The sequence below is a fragment of the Ptychodera flava genome, unplaced genomic scaffold (genome assembly GCF_041260155.1).
Source record: "Ptychodera flava strain L36383 unplaced genomic scaffold, AS_Pfla_20210202 Scaffold_30__1_contigs__length_3116999_pilon, whole genome shotgun sequence".
NCBI lineage: Eukaryota > Metazoa > Hemichordata > Enteropneusta > Ptychoderidae > Ptychodera > Ptychodera flava.
The window spans coordinates 70,462-83,138 of record NW_027248352.1 but is presented as its reverse complement, the minus strand read 5'-3'; the positions used below and the strand labels follow the sequence as shown (position 1 = coordinate 83,138).

Sequence of the window (12,677 nt, the reverse complement as noted above, 5' to 3'; positions counted from 1 at the left end):
TATATATATATAAACCGTACTCTCTGTGCCCAAGTTCAGAGGTCGCCATAAGCCATTATGGTGATAACCGGGAGGGCACATTGTATACATTTTGTATATATATATATATATATATAGTTGCTCGTAATTTTCAAATCTCTTTGTAAAATATCTTACCTTAAACCGTAGAAAAAGAAATAGTTACTCAAAACCGCCAGCAAAATCTCCGTTGAATATAGATATAATGCTGCTCCTGTCGTTTGTAGAGAATGATCTCAAAGGCAACATGTTCGATTGGCAAATCCCTGACAAAAAATTTGGACTGGAATGCTCTATGGCTTTTGTAAAGTGTTACTTAAATTGATATAATAAAGGTAGTAAAGTCAACGTTTGTTTTGTACTCTTTTTGACAAGAGAAGCTTAAAACGTGAAAAATATTTCACTCCATAATATGCATAAGAATTGTGAAGAAATAAAAGGAGGATCGAGAGCTGTACTAATTATATTTTGACTTACTTAAAAAATGAGCACGGAGCAATACTCGTATTTTACAACCCAATGCATGTTTGACCAAACATCCTGGAACTTAAGGGTTATATTGCAGTGTCATTTAACACCCAACTTTCTACAAAGCACAGAAAATGCAAAAATTTGATCTGACACCAGTTTCAGTAACAAGTACGAAGTTGAATGTCAGAGTTGACTTTGTCATTGGTTTTCTCAATGACCTAAGGTACTGGTCAGTTTCTTCAGCCTGGGGGGCGGTGGATTCATGGTGGGGGGTCACCTTTTTTTGACTTTGGTGATAGGGGGGGGTCACCATGTTTTTGAAATGCCCAATAGGGGGGGTCAGTGTGTTTTTGAATTTTGACACAGGCTCATCATTGCCTAAAATGCTAGTGTCAGCCACAAATTTCATCATTCAGTTGTATTTTTCGGCGCGCCCTTCGGGCGCGTAACTTTAATAATCAGTCATATTTTTCAGCACGCCAAACTTTAACATATCAAGCATACATACATCAGAGATATCTGTATGTTCAATATTTTTCAGCGTGTTCTTCAAGCTCATTACTTTAATATATCAGACATTTTTCAGCATGCCCTTCAGGTGCATGACTTTAATATACAAGGCATATATAACAGCGATATCAGGATGTTTCATATTTTTCGGCGCGCCCTTCGGGCGCCATACTTTAATAAGTCAGAGACATCTTAATGTTTGCTAAGTGAAAGTGTACCATTATGAAATCCGCATTTCATATGAAAAGGATGAAAATTACTGATACTTTTCTGTTCTATGAGAATTCAGTATGAGAAAGCAACATGCACAAATTTCACAATATATATTTGATACAGTGACTTATTTTAGAGATAGAACAATGACAAGATATCTTTCCTTCTCATTGATGCAATTATTTTCCTTTGTTTCACAGGTTTTCTGTGGAAAGATGTTTTTTATGAACAAAATAACAGTTAAAAAAAGGCAGTGTTTTGTCATTATTAGCTGTGCTTTTATGGGTTCAATGTTACAAGAAAAGGTCCTCTCAGACACTGTACACATCAGATTTGGCTAAAAAAGCTCTCTATGGCTCCTCAGGAGATTTAATTGGATGGTTGGCAAGTCTTAACACCGTATCAAAGTTTTTGATTCACTGCTTTTTCCTCTTGATATTAATGATTGACATCCATTTCTGTACAACAGTTCAGGACATCTGGTTAAGCATAGAAAGTGTGAAATACATTCACAGCTCATTCAAAATACAGCTCATTCAAAATGTACTGTATTCAAACTTTAAGATTGACACTTTGAAATTCCTATCTTACAGCTGACATGTCAACAATTTCATTAAAACATAGAATGACTATTTAAAATATAAACATATGTAAAATGTAAAATATAATATATATATATATATATATATATATATATATATATATATATATATATATATATAAATATATATATATATATATATGTCCACCTTTTGTTTTACCTATATTGCGCCCCGGAGGGGTCACCCTGTTTTCGAAATTTGGAAAGGGGGGGGTCACCCTGTTTTCAAAATTTGGAATAGGGGGGTCAGCCACTTTTTGACGTCGGCAAAAAATAATCCACCGCACCCCACCCCAGGCCGAAGAAACTGACCAGTCCCTAAAAACACATAAATGTAACGCCACTTGTTGGTCATCCAACATGTCCAATCGGCTAATTACATGGCACAGGCTGTTACAACTTTTTCTCTATCTTACCAAGGGTACTTTCTTTTGAGTCATCCCGAGTTAAACTAGGTAAAACACAACTTTTCAATTTTTAAACTTGCTGAGTCGGTTGGACATGCTCCCTGCATCTGTTCGAAAGTGAAAGTCCTTTCTCAATGTTTGAAACACTCGTTTTTCAATATCAACCCGTACTTCACTCGGCAATACTACAAGGAGGGTATTTATTTCTTTTTTCGACTGATTCGGGCGGGAAAGGCCCTGAAGTAAACGTATCACTATATCAGGAGTCGAAAGTTCATCGTTCGGCAGAAAAGCGCACGATGGGGTTCAAAGGGTATATTTCAGGACATCCGGATCCTTTTGTACACATATACCCACTTCTGTAAAATCAAAATCACAGTACAATCCTATGCACCTCTGCATAACATAGTTCACCGTAACTATCACAATCGATCAGCACCATCGACCATGTTGAGTACACGACGTCATAGTCCAAGTGGAAGTCCTGGTAATGGACAAGAATACAGTAGACGTGATCGTCAGCGAATTGCTGCTGCAACCGACGCCGCCATTGCAAATATGCGAGCCATGGGCCCGTCTCCATTTGCAACGGGTCACCAACCAGACACAGGGGACACCGAAGCCAAGCCAGATACTGAGCAAAGTGGTCAGACTACAGCCACGTCTTCAAGTCCAAGTATTTCGCGAAGAAATTCAAAGGACAATGGAAAGGCAGACAAGCCAAAGTAAGTGCATTGACATCATATATCTCGAGCTGAACAATCTTAGCTCAGGTCATAGCTCTGGGTTTCGAATGACTACCAAGAAATGTTGGAATGCACGCCTCATTTATATAATGTACGCAGTATTCTCCCAGGATATTTGTACAAGAGGGCGAATGACGTGACGCCGTTGGAGGTTTTGAAAAACAGATGGTGTTATTTGGGGATTTTTTTCCCGATTTTTTTCGTTTAAAAAACTCAAAGGAAAAGAGATCTGAGACAGTGTTCCATAACTTTTATTCCAGTTCAGTGATTTCAATGAAGATGACATTTTTGAAAACGAAAACATAGCGACAGACATACATTTAATATTCATAGATGTCAATGTTATCACCAAAACACTGACGAGTTCTCATCCTGATACACGTCCGGCCGAGCCTAAAAATAGATTGTTTTGCTTTGAGGAATACACAAGCGAAATTCTAGCCTCCTATAAAAAAAAATTAAGTGCACTCTGCTCTCCTTGGTTACCCTCAAGCTCTTTGACATGTCTACTCAGTTATGTTGGTTACCTAATGCACGGTCCCTCAATGGTAACGTTACGGCCTGAACTATGCATCTGTCATAACGTAAAGGAAAGAAGCTGGATCAGACGACGAGTGCTGATGTATAACTGGAACTTATTTATTGAATACGGAACCATAATTGGGCCTACAGGCCGACTCGCTGATACATGAGTCTTAGTTGGTCCTAGTTCCTAGTTTCGGTCACTCCACTAGAGAGTGAACGTGGTCCAAAGTTCTTGTTTCGGTCAAAGTTCTAGTTTCTGAGTGAATGTCCTGTCTCGGTCACTCCACAAGAGAGTAACAGTGGTTATCGGTCCTTCCCGTTCTCCTTTTTCCTCTGTGTCTATTTATACAGTATCTTGGCTATGTCGGATGTCGACGCCATAAAGAATATAATAGGACAATACTTCGATTTACCGACATTAGAAAAGATTACAAAAGTAGAAATTATCACTTGCCCGTGCGTGGCTTGCTACAATTCTTTTGTTTCAAACCAACGCCATGAATAAATTAAAATGATAACAACGGCTCAATATTACGATTGGTTGAAACACAATAGAACATGGGGGTAGTACGCAGAATACCTCCATGAGAAAAATAAGTTACTGGATAATTCTTTCAAATGTCTAAATGAGCGAGATCATGTTGTCGATACTGTGCTGGTATTTCGTGGCGCCAGCATTGTTAGAGTCCAAACAAAGAAACGTCAGCTTGATCACTCGCGTCCCAGAACGCTAATGTATTGTGAGCGTGAAATATTACTATTCTGTGCGCCAATTTGGAAGATTATGACATGGGCCAATTTCGAAATAGAAAATGACCTCATTTTCAAAATAATACGTCCGTTCCCTCTGAGTTGAGAATATGACAAAGTACATTTTTTTAAAGAAAGTCTGAAACACGTGTGATTATAATCATTAAATGTATGATCGATATTAACCTTAAAAATAATCCTCGCGTCTTTGGCGGGTAATAATTGGGCTCGTCTGGCCCCTAAGAATAATAGTGTCACGTAGCGTGGTTGTGATGTAGCTGTTATCGGATACTATAAGAGACGGCCACGGTACACAGGAATACTCTATAAAGTCGTAGTACTTTATTCAGCTGAGTAACTCTAGTTACACGGTAAACTTCTATGACCTACACTAGTCGTCAGGGTCACGGTTGAACGTCGTCTCGGGGCGTCGTCGGTAAAGTGCCTAGACACGGTCCATCCACGGAGGGACCGTGTCCCCAAAGTTCTCCTAAAATGGTGTCTGATGTTCTCTCTCTAACACACTGAGATGCATAGTTTATATTGGCTTTCAGAAACTGCAAAGTCATGGGTCTATAATTAACTAAAAACAATCGGGTCTCAGGATCTGCAAAGTCATGCTCTTGGTTAAGTACAATGTCAAACAGGGGTAAAGGTCGTCAAGGCATTGATGATAACTTCAGGAGTTGAAACAATAAAAGGTCAACGAAAACGAACACGGGAGATAACGTGCAGGGTTACTGTCGGTCATTACAGTCAAATTCAAAGGTTAAATTCTAAGCATATGTATGGCTACGTTACAATATTAAAGAGCGTGTAGGCATTCGGATGGCGGACTTTGTGCGTCTTCTTGTGACCATCTCTTGGTTTGCCGTCAGCTTTATAATAATAAAGCCTGTTCGTAAATCTTACTTACAAGAAAAACACGCTGGCTTAGCGTAAAACGGAAATAGAGACCAAGCATTGGTGTTCCAAAATCTTTGCAAAAATGGCTTTCAAATAGATCCTCAGTCGTATGGAAACGTGTGATTGAAAGTGTATGAAATGATATTTTGTTGGACTAAACACTGTTAAAGTTTTGAGAGAAGCAAAAAGAAGAACGTTTTCAGATTTGGGCATTCAGCGAAAGTAAAACAACTGAATTTCATACAAAGGGTAATTTGTATAACTACAGGCACGAGTTAACATTGAGATGCAACATTAAAAGAAATACACAACGGAAACTAGAATGTCGAAGAAACAATATACAATACAACACAATGTTGATAAAATTTTCCTATTGCGATATCATACTGAATCGTGAAACATAGAATTTTGCTTCTGAGGGTGTGACATCAGGCAGTATGATGGAGCCGGCCGTTACTCCGCACACTACGAGATCTCACACGATAAAATCACAGCAAATGCCAATGTGTCACTCAACAGCTGATAAAAACACTTCAGAAAAATTACAGTTATAAACAAATGCAAGTAAAAATGTGTTTGTAATGTTTGTTCTTTCTTGTTGAGTTCTGATTCTTTAGTCAGTCACTTTCTTCTCATGGTTAATTGTTTCTTAGCGCACCAAGAAAATGTCTTTACGTTTTTGTCCGTAAGTTAATCTTAACTTCTTGACGTATCTTGAGTTCAGTTCGTTTCAATTGGTCGTTGTTCTGTCAAAACTGTTTGGTTTGTAGAGTTACCGAGGTTGGTTAATTTCCTTTCACTCAGTAATTCTATTCAGCGATCTCGTCGTTTGAAAATTTCTCACAGTGATTGTATACAAACGCAGGTTTCGAAATGGCAATATAATCGAAAATTGAAAGCCAAGAATCGTACTAAAAAATTTCCTTATTTCCCAACCCGCTTGTATTTGCGTTATAATATTTCAGTATTCCATCCCGCGTGTGTATATTCTCGAAGATTTTCTATGTATTGTTTTGTCGTGGGTATGCGATTAACGAGCCTTTAAAAATTAAAAGAAATCAGAGAGCATATTCTAGTCTTCACATTAATCGAAAATACAATCATTTAAACAAACCTATCATTCTAAATTTCAAACTTACTGATCGCATCATAGAACCACTGCATGGAGATTGTTCATCGTTGATTATGGGTGGCCCGTTTCCTCGTCACAGGAAGAGTGGATTCCTCGTCTTCAAGATGTCCGTCATCGGGGAATTGCTCGATGTGACTCTTCAAGTTGATAGTTTCTTGAGAGCGGATCGTTGAGGATTTACTCACACGGGGAACTCGCTCGTCGGCAAAGTGGTCGGCTTGGCAGTGGTGACTTTCGTGCTTCGGGGAATTAATCGTAGAGCTTCTCGCTTGGCGACGAGAGGTGACTGACGACCCAAAGTCAGTCTTCGCACCGGGTTTGGTATCTCCACCATGTCGTAACATAAAGGAAAGAAGCTGGATCTGACGACGAGTGCTGATGTATAACTGGAACTTATTTATTGAATACGGAACCATAACTGGGCCTACAGGCCCAGCCGCTGATGCATGAGTCTTAGTTGATCCTAGTTACTAGTTTCGGTCACTCCACTAGAGAGTGATCGTGGTCCAAAGTTCTTGTTTCGGTCAAAGTTCTAGTTTCTGAGTGAATGTCCTGTCTCGGTCACTCCACAAGAGAGTGACCGTGGTTATCGGTCCTCCAGTTCTCCTTTTCCCTCTGCGTTAGTGTGGTCTATTTATACAGTATCTTGGCTATGTCGGATGTCGACGCCATAAAGAATATAATAGGATAATACTTTGATTTACCGACATTAGAAAAGATTACAGAAGTAGACATTATCACTTGCCCGTGCGTGGCTTGCTACAATTCTTTTGTTTCAAACCCACGCCATGAATAAATTAAAATGATAACAACGGCTCAATATTACGATTGGTTGAAACACAATAGAACATGGGGGTAGTACGCAGAATACCTCCATGAGAAAAATAAGTTACTGGATAATTCTTTCAAATGTGTTCAAATGAGATCATGTTTTCGATACTGTGCTGGTATTTCGTGGCGCCAGCATTGTTAGAGTCCAAACAAAGAAACGTCAGCTTGATCACTCGCGTCCCAGAACGCTAATGTATTTTGAGCGTGAAATATTACTATTCTGTGCGCCAATCTGGAAGATTATGACACCTCGATGAGTTGCACATGGGCTTATGATCTCGGATGACATCACAAACTCGCGAGTTTTTCAAGATCGATGAGAATTACGTTTGTAGCATGCAGGATCGACAATCGCGCTTGCATTTTACTTGTAAATCACTGTCAACTTTTTCCCGTACATTTTTTTTTCATTTTTTTTTTCATTTCTGGCAAGGGGGCGCTCAATATTTACAAGAGGGCGCCACGCCCCTGTATAGGGAGAACACTGCAGTACGCGTGTGTGACCCCGTGGTATTATGTTCAAGCTAGTGACGGATTTGAAGCTTTAAAACTTCTCATGATTCTTTAACTCTGATTTTTAGACTTCCATAAGGTTATTATAGCAAACACGCTCTCGTGTATTCACGAACATTGATTGACAAGAAAGTATTGCAGAAAGCGACATTTTTATTCATATCATTACAAGATGCTTCGCAGAAGCCTCCTGAATGAAATAGTTCCCAATTCAATATGTTGTGCAAGAGCTTTGTGCAGCAAAGCGTCAGAGCCAAAATTGCTGAAGTGCCTTGACATGATGAAATTCGTCAACAACATAAATATCCAAAAAATGCACATACTTTCACAGTTTTCAGTTTTTAAATTGTAAAGTCAGTTCACGAGTCATTTTTATCAGCAACATATCTCACTTAATGGTTATCCCGCCTGAAATATAAAGTAAGTTGACAACAAATTTGCATATGGTATAACGATATCATGACAGCTTTTTGCCATACAAATTTCTGCGAGAGCGTTTTCGTAGCACCGGTAGGCCTACACTAGCTAGCCGTTGGATCTCTGCCATGACCGTGCACAGGATCTCTCAATACGTCCCTATGTGTAGCCGTGCAATTTTCCTGCCAAATGCCGCGAAAACCCGCTCGTTTTGTCTATTGTGTCCTGTCATTTGACTATTTCTTGCCACGAAATGGTGATCAACAGTATGTCGTGGGCCAAGTCGTCGCGGGGCCGGTACGTTGTGCAGCTGGTTGTGGGACCGGATTCTCTCATATATCCGTGTACGTCAACGCGGTGACCTTCTCCCTTATCGTTGCAACAGCATCTCCCGTGTCCTGCTCTGGCTTGCCGTTGGGCATTGTGCTTGTTGCTGGTCTACATATATATATAAACAATGTTGATCATTTTGGTGATGTATTTTTACCGTGCTGTACATAGCATTGTGTACAACCATGGATGTAAAAAATATGGTACAACCAGCGTGACCGCGCGCGATCAAACCCATTTGTTCACTGTGACTGCATGCAGTAAACTCAGCGACATAATGTGCAGTATCTCAATGTTCGTAGCCTTACATGGGTTTATTGATAGAAATACATCACTGAAGTTAGTTTTCCGAACTTAATATTTTATTATTGCATGATGTTGAGTCTTACAACGGCGGTAACAAAGTGAGGGACCGCTCCAATCTCACTCCGATTGAAGTTGAGAAGACTTATGTTTTACAAACATTTATGTTTATCAACAAAAAAATCGCGCGCGCGCAGCGCGACGACCACTGCGCTTTAATTCACGATATGGGTTAAAGGTGTCAGTGCATGAGGTCAAATAGAATACTGTTCAGCACACAGAGGTTATTAGAGGGGTTTCTTAGAGGGGTTTCGTTTGATATGTTCTTTCCATGATTTTCTCTTTCTAAAACAAACAATCGGGAATATTAATACGACTTGAGTTGTTCATTATTTAGCACGGAGTTTCAAAATTGTATCCGTATGTTCAACGAAATGTGATCGTACGAACATTAGCTGGTCGAAACGAAAGTTATCTGCTCCAAAAAAGGAACCCAACTACATGTATTTATGGGCTGGTCAGTTTTTGCAGCCTTGGGGCGGTGGATAATTTTTGCGGACATGAAAAAGTTGCTGACTCCATTCCAACTTTCGAAAATAGGCTGACCCTAATACATTAAGGTAAACCAGACAGACAGACAGACAGACAGACAGACAGACAGACAGACACAGACACAGACACACACAGACACACACAGACACACACACAGACACACACACACACACACACACACACATATATATATATATATATATATATATATATATATATATATATATATATATATATATATATATATATATATTTCCAGAAAGTTACACTGTCGACATTCTGTCACTCTTTATTTACGAAATTATTGACATGTCAATTGTATGTAGTATATGAATTTCTAATTTAAAGTTTGAATACAGTACTTCGAATATGCTATGAATGTATTTCAGACTTCTCTTAATCTTTACGGCTTTGATAGGAGTTTCGCGGACTGAGGTCACAAGGTGGAAGACACCAATCGTGCGAGGGCCCGTACGCCGTACGTTCAAGGTCCACAAAACCAGTGTCAGGGCCGTTAAAGTTTTATCATATACCTTATTGAATGATAAATATGTACTTAACATAATATTTTGCATTCTCTTGGAGATAAAAGTGCGTGCGGTATCAAGAATTCATCGCCATTTGTGTCAATTTTTCAGAAAAGCGATGGCCGTATCCCCTTAAAGATTGACATACATAATGACGTCATTTGTTTTGGCCTACCTGCAGATTTCTTGAGCACGCGTGCAACATAGTAGAAGATGAGATACATTTTCTTTTTCATTGCAAAAACTACACAGACATTAGACATGATGAGGACAGATAAAGCATCACTATGTGAATTGGGAAAATACATACAAAGGCCTACATGTTTTAAACTCAGACAAAACAAAATGAAAAAAACAAAGTAAACTATTTATGAACCTGTAATATTTTGACCTCATATATATATATATATATATATATATATATATATATATATATATATATATATATATATATATATATATCTTTCATTGTTGTTTTTGTAAAACCTTTATTGTACTTTATGATCAAGATCCAAACTGGGATACGATTTCAATAAAGGCTTACTTTACTTTACATGACCAACTGAGCTACAGGTTGAAATCGAGGTGTAAGAAAGACAAAAGCGTGATGTTAATTACTGTGATTTACACTGAACAGGCACGCACTTGGTATACACTAGATTTCACTAGAATTTAGAAATAGCATTCGATGCCACCACCGCGATGTCGCCATTACGATCTTGAGCGAGTAAACGTGTTTCTTATCTCGCGCTGGCTTTGTGTACAAATGGATATAGACTGGCCCCAAGTCACCTGGCTTTTCTCCGCAAATGAGTTACAATAGTTTAATCCCACGAGCTACGCAACAGCTTACCATTGACGCGATGGTCTACTGATGTTTAGTCCTTCAATTTATTATGTTTTGATACTTAATGCCCACAGAATAAGAGCAAGTCTAGAATGAGATGTTTGCGGATAGCACTGCGCATAGTAAACAGAATGATGGTAGTGCAGAAATGCACGCGATCCCATTGCCTATGCCTGACTACAAGTTTTGAATCTGGCGCACTGTTGTTTATATTGAACCGTTCTAAATACAAATGTTGGTTTGGAATTTGAAGCGTCCATACAAATACGGGCATTGGGACGGGGCGTGATACGTACAAAATTGCACGGATGTTAGGGCGCTTTTGCCCATAGCTTTACACAGGCACATGAATCTAGGTATATGATAAAATGAATAACCAGATGTCAAGAACTGTTATACATAGATTGATGTCAATCACTTATATCAAATGGAAAACAGCGGTAACTTAATAACTTCAGACCGTTGCCAGCCATCTAACGACATCTCCTGGAGAGCTATATTTACTAAGTTGTAACCAAATCCGATGTGTGCCGTATCTGAAAGGACCTGTTCTTGTATCGTTGGAAGCATATAAGCACAGCTATTAGTGACTAAACTGCATTTTGTTTATTTAAAAACCTATAACATTAACAGGAAGGAAAAATGTTGCATCAATAATAAGGCCCAAAATTGTGCTGTTAAAATAACCCGAATTACCCTACTTTTACCCGCCGACCCTAGACTTTTAGAGCTACGTAGATGCAGAAGTGAAAAACGAAAGAAAAAAAAAAACCGTAAAATCACTCACGCGAGAAGTAAAGAGAATATCACGCGAGAACTAGCTGGAAACCTATTACGTCATTCATCGTTGCACCTACGTTACAAACATTATGGCAGCCAGCGATAGGCAATACATTGGCACAAGATCACTAATTCACTCCCCACGAAGATAGTTCGGAAGAAAAATAGTGCAGACATTGAAGTTTTGATACCGGCATGGATGCTTGTTAGTTTGAACTTTAATGTCAAGAATTTTTGTAAAGATATTTTTCTGCCTGAATCAAAATGCAGACTGTTGTGAATAATGGCTGAAGCATTCGGTGGTAATATGAGGAGTTCTAGGGCTAATAGAAATCATAACAATAAGCCTGAAATTTGTCAAAAACACCACTGAGGGCGCTATTTTCATCCCTATCTCAAAATTTCCGTGGACTTGCCCACACGAAAAATTCATCATTAGTCAAGCTGACATTGACCTAACACCTGTTAAGAGGATTCGCGCCGCTGAATGTTTTAAATTAGGAAAATCGAGCTCAACGCTTCTTTGGTGGCCTATGGGAAATTAATTAGTGGTCTTGTGCCACATGTACTGTACTGTTACGTATATTTGAAAATGTGATCATGGCAAGGCAAGATCGGTTTTTTTTGGGGGGGGGGGGTCTGCTGTAATTCGGAAACGAACTTTCGAACAAATTCTTGATTAAAACCACCAAGGTTTTTCTGAATGTAAAACACCATGTACCAAACATATATTTATCTACTGGACCATTGAGGTTGGGAAGTCACGAGAGCAAATATTTGTGCAGGCTGTGAGTGATTGAGTTATTCAGGTAGGCAAAGAGCGGAATCGAGTTGATTTCGGCCGAAAATAGTTAGAAAAGGTAGTTTTTTTCGTGCGCGGTACGAACCGGGACTGCGGTCGCCGGATTTTCCTATGAGAGCCAGCAGGGCTGTGGCGGGTCGCAGTATAACGCCGGTAATACACAGCATCGTGCACAGGGTAAGATCCATGCTACGATTAACTTCAACGTGAAGTAAATTCACTTTTGTTCTGAGCCACAGCGAAAGATGAGGCATTACGAGAGCCAAAAAAAACTTTGATTCATGTTAAGTTATATTTTGCACCAAGGAAGACAAGCAGGTCTGAAACTGGACGTACTGTAATAGTAAAATTTGCTGTCAAAGAAATATGATTCAGCCGGTTGCATTCAAACAGACATACTCGTCAACCAGTAGTCCAATCTGATGATGGAACTGTTAACAGCTGCAAGGTTTGAACCTCTGATAAATGGGTATTAAAAATAAAATATTTTGAAAGA

At 39.1% G+C, this 12,677-nt stretch overlaps 1 protein-coding gene across 1 annotated transcript in view; it reads left to right on the top strand.

The window, feature by feature from the left end:
- The window catches only part of LOC139127247 (uncharacterized), a 236,651-nt gene that overhangs the window by 195,464 nt on the left and 28,510 nt on the right, over positions 1 to 12,677 (top strand). The gene's annotated exons all lie outside the window — the stretch shown is intronic.